This window comes from Marmota marmota, unplaced genomic scaffold (genome assembly GCF_001458135.2).
Source record: "Marmota marmota marmota unplaced genomic scaffold, marMar, whole genome shotgun sequence".
Lineage (NCBI taxonomy): Eukaryota > Metazoa > Chordata > Mammalia > Rodentia > Sciuridae > Marmota > Marmota marmota.
Window position 1 is genome coordinate 6235881 of NW_025999869.1, and position 14006 is coordinate 6249886.

Genomic DNA, 14006 nt, shown 5'->3' on the forward strand with positions numbered 1-14006 from the left:
TGGTTCCATGCTTACCAGGACCTAGGAACAGGAATTGTGAGCAGAAGGTTGTCATATGAGTCCATTTTTCACTACTACCCCAAAATACCTGAGGCAAGCTACTTTACAAAGAAAAGAGGTTCTTTAGGGGCTCACAGTTATGGAGGTACGTACGAAGGCCTCAAGTGATGACAGCCTTCTTATTGGCAGAGTCCAGAGGTGATGGAGAACATCACATGGAAAGAGATGAAGAACATGCGTGGTATGTGTCTACATCTGTGTGTGCTGGTCTCACTCGCTCTTCTTATAAAGCAACCAGGATCCAATCATAGGGCTCCACCCTAATGACCTTATGTAATTCTAATCACCTCCCAGACACCCCACAATAACACCATAATCGGATTAGATTTCTACCCTCTTAATACCATTAACATATGACTCTAGGATTAAACTCCTGCATGAGTTTGAGGACAAACCACACTCAAACCATAACAGTTGGTTTCACAAAGAAAAAAAAAAAAGTTACTTTTCCAAGAAGTGAGAATGGATATTGGGCCAGCAAAACCCACAGACGCCTTCCAATACTCACAGCCAAGAGCACTGCGCCACGCAGTCTGCCAAGCCCAGGGATTCTGAGACTAATTCTTTTTGCTCTGCCCAGAGGAGGTGGTTTGGGGGGCTCCAGTGGTAACTGGGAGTGACTTGGAGTTAAATTCAAATTTTTATGATTTCACTTTTCTGTACCTAACCCACTCACAGTGACCTGGCGTACCTCCTATTGAAGCCAGAGCAGAGTGCAGCCCAAGAAGACTAACACAGGGTGTGTTCTAGGAAAAGGGACAACCACACAAAGGCCCGGAGGAGCTCAGTGTTGAGGAATAACAAGAAGGCTAGCAGGTGAAAAGGGCTGGAGACCCCATGGGGCAAATAGAAGGGCCCAGGTGAGATCATTAGCACCACCACAAGATTTAAAGCCAGAATTGAGTGGATTCAGGGCCCTCTGCCTGCATCCCAGCTTCTCAGGAGGCTGAGGCAGGAGGATCGTTTGAGACCAGAAATTCGAGGCCAGTCTGGACAACATAGCAAGACCCCATCTCAAAAACTAAACAATTAACTTTTTCTCATTCTTAGATAAAGTGAAAATAAAGGTCCTTTTAGGGCTGGGGTCGTGCCTCAGTGGTAGAGTACTCGCCTAACACATGTTAGATTCTCAGCACCACATAAAAGATAAATAAATAAAGGTATTGGGTCCAACTGCAACTAAAAATAAATAAATATTTTGAAAAAAAAGGTCTTTTTAGAGAAGTAAGATATTTTCGTATTTCTGTAACACCATCTAAGGACAAATCATGTTCTTGCTATGCCAACTCAGGTTCTGTCAAGTGAGATTGCCACCCCTCTTTGTGCCACAGTGTGCCAAATTCTGGAGCGGCCTCTGGAGACTGGACTCCTTCCTCCCCCTCAGGCAATGGCTAGCACCACACAGTAAAGTGCTATTGAAACCTAGACCTTCGGCCCACAGCCAGGCCTGGGTGGAAGGGGCTGGGGAAACGTGTTTCTGCACTATCAGATCTAGCCAAGCCTGTTGGTTCTGAATCCAGGGTGGGTCAGTCAACTTGGTCTGCTAAAATCACTGGAGATAATTAAAAGGGCAGGGCTGAACTTTGCTTCCAGAAGGAAGGAGGGAGGGAGCTGTACAGATTTTCCTTCCTGCAATGCCAGCATTAAACATTGGCATTAGTATCTTTTCTCTTTATGGCATCTAGTTTGGAGGTAAAAACCCAGTGGGAGTCAAATGAACTGGAAGTGTAGCAGTGGGCGCTGGGGACTACAGGTTGGGACACAAATTCCAAGCAGTGTTCTGCAACCATCCCACCACCCAGGGTCCATTTCACAATATGGAGAAACATTTTTTTTTGTCAAAACTGGGGTGGGGGAGGGCAGTGCTGCTGCCATCTGGTGGGTGAAATACCCTTCCCCTGCATCAGATGGCCCCTCCTGACAAAGAACAGTCCAGCCCAAATGCCAATCCTGATTTAAGAAAACAGGAACAAGAAAAACTCAAATATTTAAGAGCATTTCATGTGCCATATGATCTTCACATACACATACACATACGTATGTCACGTCATATCTTGTTGTCACACCAACTCCATACAGTGTATTGCCCAGACGAGAAAATGGATTCCCCAATGAAGTGGGGATTTCAACAAGCTAGTGACTGAGAGGAGGAATTCGGATTTGGCTCTGGGTTACTCTCATAGACCGTCAGCTCCATGAGGACAGGGACCTTGTGGATCTTGTTGAACTCACAAGTCCAGGGCCTAGCAGCAATTAGTGCCTAACAGAAGCTCAATAGCTACTTACTTGAATTAACAGTGAATAAGCAAATTAACGCATAAGTCAATGGCCCCAAAGACCATGCTTGTTCCTTCCCAACACTCCTCAAAAATAATAAAGATCCTCAAAACATCCTTCCAGGAGGAAGGAACAGAAACCTTCCCAGGCCCACTCAAGTCAAAATGGGAGTTTGTGTCAAGAATGCAGAGGTATGACGGGGACCAATCACAGCTATAGGCCACCAGAAACCAGAGTGACCTGTGGTCTTCGTCATCTTTATATCTTAGTTTTCTCTCCCAACATATGACTTCCTTTGTTGGACCTTCTTGCACTTGGCCCAGGATGACAGCCCCAGATTTAACCCTGATAATCCATGGGGTCTCCCAGGGTGGCTCTCCTCAGCGAATGGGTTAGTCTGTGTCTCAGTGCGTGTTCTATTACTATAACAGAGTAACCAAGCCTGGGTGATTTACAGAGAACAGATTTGTTTAACTCATAGTTTCAGAAGCTTGAGGTTCAAGAAGGGGTGACCACACTTACAAGAGCCTTGTGCTGCATCAAAATGTGATGGGAGAGAAGAGGGACAAGTTGGGGTCTTATGGAAAAGGCGAATCCTGAGGAGTATCCTTGCTTTATGACAACTAGCTCTCAGCTCTGCAGTAACTGATCCAGTCCTGGGAGAAAGACCTCCCCTCTTAAGGACTTAATCCCCTCTTGAAAGCCCTGCCATCTCTCAACAGTTACACTGGGGGCCAAATTTCAACATAAGTCTCAGAGGAGCCAAACCATATTCAAATCATAGCAGGGGGTCAATATCCCAGTTGTAATTCTCTTGGACTAAAGAAGGAAGGAACATCTAAAAAGAGGGTTTTAGATCCCAAAACCTATGTGAGTGGAAAAGAGGCTGAAGAAAGTTCTCAGTAGTAAAAGAGTTTACATCTCATGGAAAAGGAAGGTAAAATTCATAAAGTGGGACTGGGAGCACAGATGACAGGGCTACAGTCATTGAGGAGATGTGGACCCTAATCAAGGCAACATGTGCTTGACTGGATTTCAGATTTGCAATAAACCAGAGACTGCTATGGATCTCCTGCTTTTTCCTTTTTAAGTGGAAATGTTTATTGCAATTTTCTGAAATCTAACCCCGACCCCATTTTACATGCATTGGGTATGAAGATCAGATAACTTGCATTAGTTGGATTTTCATAATTGTGACAAAGTACCTGAGACAACTTAAAAAGAGGAAAGGTTTGTTTTGCTCTGAGCTCTGTGGCAAAGCAGAGCATCATGGAGGGAGTGTATGGTGAAGGACGTTGCTCACCTAATGGCAGCTGGGAAGCAAAAAGGAAGTCAAAAAGGGGCTGGCCTCAATATCCCCTTCAAGGACATAACTTCCTCCCACTAGGCTCCACTTCCTAAGGGTTCCACCACCTCCCAAGGCTGTGCTAAAGGCTGATGATCAATCCTTGAGTATATAGCCCTTAACGGACTCTTACCCAAACTATAGCACTTATGTACCGAGTTCGCAGGCCTTCAGATCAAGACTCATACTTAAGATCTGGAACAAGGAACACACAATACCTCTTTCACAGCTGGAAGTGACATGGGGGACAAGTTCCTGACCTGCAGGCCTGAACCTAGTGGCATGAGATGTTTGGGAGAGTCTTCCACTGAGAATTTGCAGTTTGTGCAAATGATCTCTAAATCCTCAGACATTCGTACTGTTGAAAACTAGAGTCTGTGCTTTTTTCCCTTAAGCTTTGGCTCTTTAACTCTTCATCAATAGAAAATAGCCAAAGTGGCAGTGTGCAGCTTTCAGGGCTGGGCCTTAAGAAATGGAGAGCCTGGGCTGGGCCTGAATGGTTATACAGTATATTCTCAATCAACAACTCATTGTTGTCAGTGCATCACTGATACTGGTTGACTGAGAGCTCTATTAATAGGCTGCTAGAATGCCAGCTTGCCTTGTGCAATGGGCTCTGTGGCTGCAAACTCTGGAAGCAGAAATCCCAAAAAGGGCTTAGCCATTTGCTTGGTTCCAGATAGAAATCACTCCAGCTGCTGTTGGAAACTGGCTCCTTCTCTCCGCTCGGGCTTCAGTAGAGGCAGAGGTAAACAGGCACAAAGCAAACCTGATAAAGGAGGCAGACTTCCCCACAGGGGGAAGAGCGGTGCTGCGCTCAGGACTCAGCTCCTTAGAATGATCCGAGGACCTGGTCTGTTTCTCAACTAGTTAAATATTAACTTTAAATGAACTTGCACAGATGTTGTTTGTGCTGAAGAACCTCCAGAGCTAGAGGTGATGAGGTGCCTGCCCTAAGAAGCTGGAGATGTGGTTAACAATGTCATTGGATCATTCCCACATGTTTTTCCTCCACCAGAACGCCTTCCCCTAGCTCATCTCTGACTCCGGGTCTGTCTCCAGGCCTGCCTTTACACAGCTAGACTAAACTCTCCAAAATATGGCTCCCATCATGACACTACCCTGAGTTGCTATTGCTCTTTGGAGAAAGTCTGAACCCTTTTAAACAAGTTTACAGTCTGGCTTAAAACCCTCTAATGGCTTTGAATTGCTTTGAAATGGAATCCAAACTCTGCCCTGTGTCTCACTATGCCCTAAATGAGCTGGATCCTGACAGTCTTTCTGATTCACCTTCCCTTGCTCACGCTATTCAAGACATGGACAGCTTTTTATTTCCACAACATACTTCAGGGCCTTTGCACTTGCTCTTTCTTCTGCTTGAAGCACTCGTCCTTGAATACTTTGCACACCTGTCTTCTCAAATGTTCAACCTTCTTAAGAACAGACTTCCTTGATTGTCCAGTCAGCTCTACACACATCAAAGAGTCTCCCTCCCGCTCTCTGACTTTGCCCACAACAACTTTCTTAACATTTCACCCTTCATCACAAGATTCACTTCTGCTGCAGTCTGGCTGGGCACAAAATCACGAGCCACTCAAGCAGGAACAAACTTCACTTCCAAAACTCCCGCGAACACCACGCACGCAGCCTTCTCCCAGGACACACCACACCAACAGGAGATCCCTCCTCCGGAAATCCCTCCTACCGCACTTCCCCAACCAATGGGAACTCTCTGGGAGTCCCTCGAGAGCTCCAAAATAGCAGGCCCAGGCGGACAGCAGGGGTCTAATATCCAATTGAATGCACATCTTAACATAATCATTATCATCTCAATGGCTTGCTGGCATCACCTTTCAACCAAAAATGCCATGCGTCATTCCTACTCCGCCATGGCCCTCAGCACACTTCTTTAACTGTAGGCCCCTGAAAGCAGGAATCCTATCTGCTGCAATATCCTAAGCTCCTAGAACACAGCCTGGCATATAGTAGGCACTCAGATTTTTTATTGAGCTTAGGAATCTCTTTTTTCCAGATTTGGGATCCACGGCTCAAAGAGTTGAGAGCACTTGCTAAGCAATGCAACTAAGTCTGACTGATTTCAAAGCCCCTGCTGTAGATCAGTGCTGCTCAAAGGAGCTCTTCAGCGTGCCATTTGTTACTGTGCAGTCCTAGGGCAGTGACATCTTAGGGCAAAATATAAATCAATGCAATGCTACCTTCCTCAGAAAGCCTTGCTATGAACAAAATATCAGCTGGACTAAAACCAGAGAGTTTATGGACGTCTACCCAGCTGCACCTCCTGTTTGGCCAATACTGTTTGAGTATGCCACCTGCCATGCACCTCGCTCTGAAGAGCACTGCCCTGGTCTGACCACCAGGCTGCACCTCTTCCTCTTCTTATTCCTTAGCCGATGACTTCATACAAAGCACCGGGTTATTTCTGGCTCCTTCCTTTCTGCCATCTTTGGGCTTCTGCACAGGAAGAGTCAGATGATCTTTATGGTAGATGAAAAGAATATTGAGAAGGTGTTTGTTTAAAAAATACCCTGCTTTTCGAAGCCAGCAATAAAATCTTTTATTGGATTATCACCAGTTTGGGAATTTTCACAAGGCTCTAAGCTGCAGAAAGCTATTCTTGCTGGCTAGTCGGCTAAGCTTTTGATTTCCAAAGCTCTGCTTTTCAAAGTAGAAGTGTGCAAGTCTTCTTATTATACACTCTGGCCTCCCAGCCTAAGGCAGTGACAGGCTTGAACACCCTGCAGGGGCCTGTCCTCATGTGCTCTCAGCCCCTTATTCTACCAACTTAGAGCTCCCTACCTGCCTCTGATCTCCATCACCACGGGCTTTCTACCATCTTTTTTTTTTTTTTTTTTTACTTCTGGCCTCACCAAACAGCCCCCCCACACACATGCCCAGGCGTGTGCACACCCTCACAATGCCACGCACACACAAATACACCATGCCAACATCTTCAGTGTCAGCAGCCAGCAGGAAAGCTTTGTTATTCTTTCCTTAATTCATTCACTCATCTATTCAGTCCGAGCTGAAGTGTGCCAGGAAGTGTGTTAAGAGTTGAGGCTAATGGTGAATCTCTAGGAGCTCTCTGAGCTAAATAGGAAGTCAGACTAAAGAGTGTCTAATGAATGCTATGAACAAGAGAATTCCTGTTCCAGGAAAGGTCAGGAGGCACTGTAATCTGATCTGCTTGTGTGTGGTTATGGGGGCAGAAGAGATATTCACACAAGATTGGCATGCTTAGCATCCTGTGGTCCTACACTGGAAGTGATATTTAAATTGAGATGACTATCAGCATGAGTGCTTTGTCTCTCTCTGAGTACCACTCCTTTGTTCCCAATAAGTGAAGCATTTTAGGCACAAGAAGTCATTTTATGTTCACAATGATAAGTAGTAGTGGAAAACCGATTATATCACCCTTTTTTTAGATAAGGAAACTGAGACACAGAGAAGCAAAATTACCCTCCAAAGCTGTACAACCAACCAATCAGGGATTGAGGTCTAATTCTGGCCAGTTCTTAACCACTCCACTTTATGCTAACCTGGTCAAAGCCTTGATAAATACACTAGCAGGCATCCTAGGCCTAGGGAGACTGTGGATCATAATTAGAGTCATCCCTGATTAAGCATAATGAGGAAGAACATTATGAATGGCTCCCAGACCAAACTTCTTTCAGTTCCAGCCCTGTAAAGGACAGTGATTCATTCCTACCAGAGGTGTTAAACTGCTTTCATTCTCATTAATTATTGGTTGCTAGAAGTTTCTTCAAGGATGAGTTTCCAGGTTATATCTGAGGAACCTAAGCCCAAAACCACCCAATTTAAAGTTTACCAGCCCCCATTCTGAGCTAGACCCCATGCTAGGCTTGGGACATCAAGCAGAAAAAGTACAATTCCAACCTTTAAAGAGCCCACCAGGTAGCAAAGGAGACAGGCAAGAAAATGGATTCCTATATTTTTAGGCAGTGAGTGGTAAAGGGAGGATCATCGACAGGGACAAAAAGAGCATGGAAGAGAGAAAGTTTTGCTAGAAAAGGGGGATTTCTAGGTTGTGCTTTTAGTTCTAGTGTGTGTTTACTTAGGTGTTCAAAGGGAACTTAAAAAGAGAGTCCTCTACAGCACATGGGGTATGGGCATTATAACATTCACCAAGTCTGCTATGAGTGACTTCTGTCTTATTGGGGCATATGGTGAGGGGAAATAAAAGCAAGAAAAGCAGCCACAGATATCCACAGACTGCTCTTACATCCTAGGGGGCTGGGATTTTAAGTTGAAGACAATGTGGCAGGGAAAGACATGGTCCTCAGCCCAGGAAATGGTAGCCTGGTGTGTTTTTGGGAAAACGAGCATTTGTATGGAGGGTGGATGAGATAAAGCTCGTCAAGGGCAGGAAGGACCTTGAAGGGTAGAAATAAGGAACACGCGGAAGCTGGTGCTCAGGTGAGAGCAACGAGGTTGGACAGGAAAGAACTGAGAAATGGACGAAGCAAGGGGACTTGGCAGCTCCTGGGAGGTGCTGAGGGGGCAGGAGGAGTGAAGGATAACTCCCAGCTTCCTGTCTCGGGTGAGTGGGTGGTAATTGGTCCCACCAGCTGAGACAGGACCTTTATGAAGGAGAAGAGCAAGAGCAGGTGGGTGGATGATGTGGCTGAACTTGCTGAAGTTAAGTGCCAGGAGATGGGAATCAGCAAGCAGAGGAAAGCTCCAGAGAGAGGCTCTTCCCTGCCCTCTAAGAAAATGCCCAGAAGGACTCAATCCTGGACAGGAGTGTGTCACCCAAGACAGGGGCCTAGCATTGCAAATCAGTAACTGCTGGAACAAGCTGGCTTCTATGACCAAACACCAAGAAAGGAGTGGCCCTGGAGGATCAACAAGGCCAAGGAGAACCCTGGATTTCCCACTCATGTATTCTCCAGCTTTCTCTTCTGTCACTCTCTGTCGCAGTATTCTGGTTTCCTATCATCATAGAATGTACACAATTTATTTTTTGTTGTTTTTATGGTGCTGGGGATTGAACTTGGGGCCTGTGCATGCAAGGCAAGCGCTCTACCAACTGAGCTATATCCCCAGCCCCCTGCACACAATTTAAAACAATATTCTACACCTGGATACTTATTTGCTGTCTATATCTCCTCTGGAGCAAAGGCTCCAGGAGGACAGGAGCTTTGTCCCTAATCCCTAGAACACTGGCTGGGACACTGCAGAATTCAGTATGCATTTGTGAAGACAAGTCCTTGACCTGTACACTTGTCCTCGTCTCTGCTGCTGCCACACTGAGGCAAGCCCCTGCAGTTTCTGATATGCTCCTGGTGTCCCCCAGCCTTGGCGATTGACTGTATGTGGGCTGGGGAGGTGAGGTGGGAGTCTGAGTTGACTAGTCTTCCCATTTCCAAGTCAAGGCTCCTCTCCAGATGTTTCACACACAGCAGCCAGGTAGGCCTCTAAAATCGTACAGCATGTCGCTTTCACGCTTAAAGTCTTCCAGTGGCCCTCAGGATCACCTTTCCCGTTAAACCTCCTAGGACTTTACCCCTTGTCCTTGACTCCATGTACATTGCTGCTTCTACAGCTCAAACCAGCAATGTGCAGGGTTCCAATTTAAAAGCCACCTCAGAGGTGGCTTCCCTGACCATCTGATCCAAGGTGAAGCCTGCCTCCTTGCCCACAGCCCCAAGCCCTCATTAGCACATCAGCCTGATGCCCTGCGCACCATTCATCACAGCCTATTCTTGCTTATTGATTTGTTAACTTGATTACTCTTTCTCTGTTTTTTTTTTTTTTTGTTTGTTTTTTTTTTAATTCTCTCTCTCTGCCCCCAGCACATACTCTAGTGCTGGAACATAGTTAAAACTTAATTAATTTTGTTGAATAAACTGTACTTTCATGATCATGATGGTGATAATGATGATGATTGATAGCACTGATATTGGTGATGCTTTCCCACAGTGGGATACTGATTTGGGTTTGTAACTCCAAAGACTGGATTATTTTCTAATTAGAGACAGGCTGCATCCGGGCTTTGAAGGGTGTGTGTATGTGTGTATGAGTGTGTATTTATTTCATACCACAAGTCCTACTAGTCAGTTAGTACAAACCATCACCTGTCTCTATGAATGTCCACACAACAAAAGCAACATGAGGATATGTCAGGCTTCTTCTCACTTTACAAGATGGACTAAATTTATTATGGTTCATAGACAATAATTATTGAGGCCAGAAAATGGTCTCCTGGCCCCTTTAGATGCTCATTCCAGCTCCCCACTCACTTTGCCAGGAATGGTTTTGAGGACATGTTAGAAAAGAGAGAAAATGCATTTAATTCAACTGTTATTGGGAGGGTTGTGGGCTTAGAGCCACCAGGGGCTGAAGAAAGACTGGTCAGATGAAGTTTTGCCCAAAAGCCTTACTGTTCAGTGTGTTCATCTCACGGATGAAAAATTAGGGAAAAACCTGACTGAACACATCTCCCATTGCTTTTGAAAAAAGGAACCTCAAAGAGCAGACACGAACACAATCTCAATCATTTTATTTTGCACATGGGTAATTTGAAGCCCAGAGAGGAGACATTCCATGCCTGATCTAAGACTAGAATTCTCACTATTTGAAGTTCAGTATTTTCCTGGCATAGAATAGACCAAATGATTGCACCATATTTGAGCAATCAGTGAACAGGTTATATTAACTCCAGCAACAATGCAGGTGTCACTTAGCTTAAACCTAACTTTATAGTTGTTTCTGTGGCTAACGAAACTAGCGACAGCCTATGTCCAAAATTTATCCAAATTCCTATGGTTTTTAATTTCTAGCTCCCCTTCCTCTCAGATCATGACTGTATGTTTGATACAAGGCCATGTATGTAATGCTTCCCCTGCGACTTCCAAACTGATACCATTAACAAGACTCAGGAAACAACTAAAAGATATATGATGATAGAAAACCAGATATGGGGAGCTGGGGTCATGGCTCAGCAGTAGAGTGCTTGCCTAGCATGTGAGAGACACTGGGTTCGATCCTCAGCACCACATAAAAATAAATAGAAAATAAAGGTATTGTGTCCAACTACAACTAAATATATATATAATTTAATATTAATTTTTGTTGAATAAAACTGTACTTTCATGATCATGATGGTGGTGATGATGATGATTGATAGTACTGATATTGATGATGCTTTCCCACAGTGGGATACTGACTTGGGTTTGTGACTCCAAAGACTGGATTATATTCTTAACCACCTAATTAGAGATGATAGAAAACCAGAAATGGGGGCTGGGTTGAGGGTGTTAAGGCTTTGGGGTGTATATTTTGTATCTGGAGAAACAATCTCTGTTACAATCTTCTTCTATGATGTTCTGCCTCACCTGGAGCCCCAAGGAATGGAGCCAGCCTTCTACAGACTAAGACCTCTGAAACAGTGAGACCTCAAATAAATTTTCCTTCTCTACAATTGTTCTGGTTGGGTCTTTTAGTCACAGCAGCAAAAAAAAACTGACTAAAACAATCACTTAGGATTTTCAGTTGCCAAGTCACATATCTGAGAGCTTTGAAGGACGTTTCCATAAAAAAATAAAATAAATAAAAATATATATTCCTTTTTTTCTTTTTGGTACAGGGGATTGTGCTCAGAGGCAAACACTGAGCCACATCCCCAGCCCTATCTCATATTTTATTTAGAGACAGGGTCTCACTGAGTTGCCTAGTGCCTCACTTTTGCTGAGGCTGGCTTTAAACTTGCAATCTTCCTGCCTCAGCCTCCCAAACTGCTGGGATTACAGAGGTGTGCCACCACACCCTGGCTTAAAAGTATATATACTAAACAACTAATGTGAAATCTGAGATCAAAATAATAAAAAGATATGGAACCAAAAGTACTTAACAGAACTGGGGTCCAAACTCAAATAAATATCTTGGGCAAACAGTCTAGACATTTAATCTTTCTTCTTATTGTTAGAATAACAATAGAAAGAATAAACATAATAATCACTATTTACATTGTAACAGGGGTTCATTTTATAACCCTTGCTGCTCTGCCACTGCAACTTATTTTTAAAATGGACAGGTTTCCTTCTCTTCCTTTGTCTCTGCTCCTCCCTAACCTCTCCCTCTCCCTAATCTCTGGGGAAACAGGGTTACCTTTCTTCCTCATCGTAGGCAGAGTTATCTGTCTCTGAGTGATTTACCAAAAGTGCTCAGCCCAGTGCCTTAGCCATGGTAAGCATGCCATAAATGTTAACATTGTTACTGCCATTATTCCAATCCCAAATTGAAGGAAGGAAGTAATCCAGACTTTGAGAATGGTACCAGAAGATCTCAGAAATTACTGTCTCCCAAATTAACAAGTGAATCACAACTCCAGACAGAGAACACGAGAAATGAAGCCTTTGAGTCTTCAAAATCCCCTGTTCCTGCTGATGGACAGAATCACAGCCTTTGGGACCTTGTGTTTCTCCTTTGCTAGCAAAACAATAAACCTTTCTTTTTTCTCAAAACCGTGTTCTTGTTATTAGATTGGCACAGGGACAAGGACAGAGCTTTTAGCAAATATGACAGGCAGGTGCTGAGCACTTTTTTTGCATTCTTAATTCCCATCTCAATTCCATAAAATGTATGTATCATTGTCCCAACTGAGAATCAGAGATGAAGAATCAAATGATAGGAATGTGATTTGAATTCAAGTTTGAGGGGTTTTAGTTGTTTTGTTTGCAGTGCTGGGGATTGCTGGGGATTGAACTCAGAGCCTGGCACATGCTAGGCAAGAGCTATACCACTAAGCTACATCCTCAACCCTCAGGGTTCTTAATCATTATGCTTCGAAGGGTAGTTGTGAATACTAAGGTTAAATTTAAAACAATAAATAAAGCACCTTACAAAGTTCCAGCATTTTATAGATGCTCCATAAATAATAATTTATGTCCTATTGGTCCTTCTTCACATCCCTTGTTTTATTACCTATGTCTTACTCTGTTTTGTGTTGTTCTGACAAAATACCTGAGGCTGGGTTATTAAGAAAAAGAGATTCATTTAGCCTTTAGTTCTGGAAACAGAAGTTCTGGTGAAGACCTCATAATGCTCTATAACATGGTGGATGGCATCACACAGTAGAAGGCTCTGGGAGAGTGGCAAGTGGGCGAATGTGGAAGAGACCAGAACACTAGGGTAATCTTGCTTTATAACAACCAGCTCTCAGGTAACTAATCAAGTCCTACCAGATCCAACACACTTCCATACCATCTTATCCAGTCCCTGGAGAAAGACGTTAATCCTCTCAGGAGGCATGAGCCACAGCCTAATCTCCAAAAGGCCCCACCTTCTGTTACTGAGTTGAGAAATTAAGACTGGGGCACACCACTTCCAAACCATAACAATCCACAAGGAAGGGACAGTAAGGCTCTTTGACAAAAGGGCTTCTTTGCCCTGACATGCTCAATCTTCTGTTGTCAACTCTCAAACCATCTATTGTCAAAGTCGCTGAATTCCTGGCTATCTGAGAGACAAAGTGCAAAGGAAGCTGGAAGAATCCCAATATCTTCTCTTCCCTTTCCAGCGGGTGGCTTAAACACTAGGAGGCATAGGGAAAGGGTGTCCTGACTTGGCTGTAATTACTAGAGCACCTTTTTTTTTTTTTTTCTGGGAGTCAGTTTCCCCTTTGTAACAAGGAGCTGGGCTGGAGAGCCCCTTCAGGAAACATGCAACAATGGCAAAAAACCTGCAGGTGCTTTAACTTCCCAGATCTGGACCCATCTAAAAAAGGGAATATAAAATTTATAACTATGATACGTGGTTCAAAGGCTGCTGAATGGCACAGTAAGTAATTTACCAAAAGTGGTCAGCCAAGTGCCTTAGCCATGGTAAGCATGCCATAAATGTTAACATTGTTACTGCCATTATTTCAATCCCAACACTCAAGGTCTCTATTAAGCCAGTGGATTTCTTTGGGAATAACTTTAACTCACGAACGTACGCAAGGGCATGGAGCCCTGAATTTAGCGATTTCCAGGGCTCGGGGGCCAGCTTTCCTGGCCAAAGGGGAAGCCTGCGACGGGCAGAACTGCCACCGCGGTGGCCGCAGACTTCCCTTTCCGTACTGTGCTCGCAGCAGCTGCCCGGAGAGGTCGGAGCCGGGGCTTTCCCGCCGGCCCACCTCGAGCCCCATTGGCGGCCTCCTAGCTGGCGTGACCAAGGCTCCGCCCACTTCTGGCTGGGACCACTCTGAGGCGATCTCCGGAAGCGGCGGGGGCCGGGGAGAAGAGGCCGCGATGCATCCTGGGCTTTGTAGTCCGTCCGCGCCGCTGAGGCTGGGAAGCGGTGC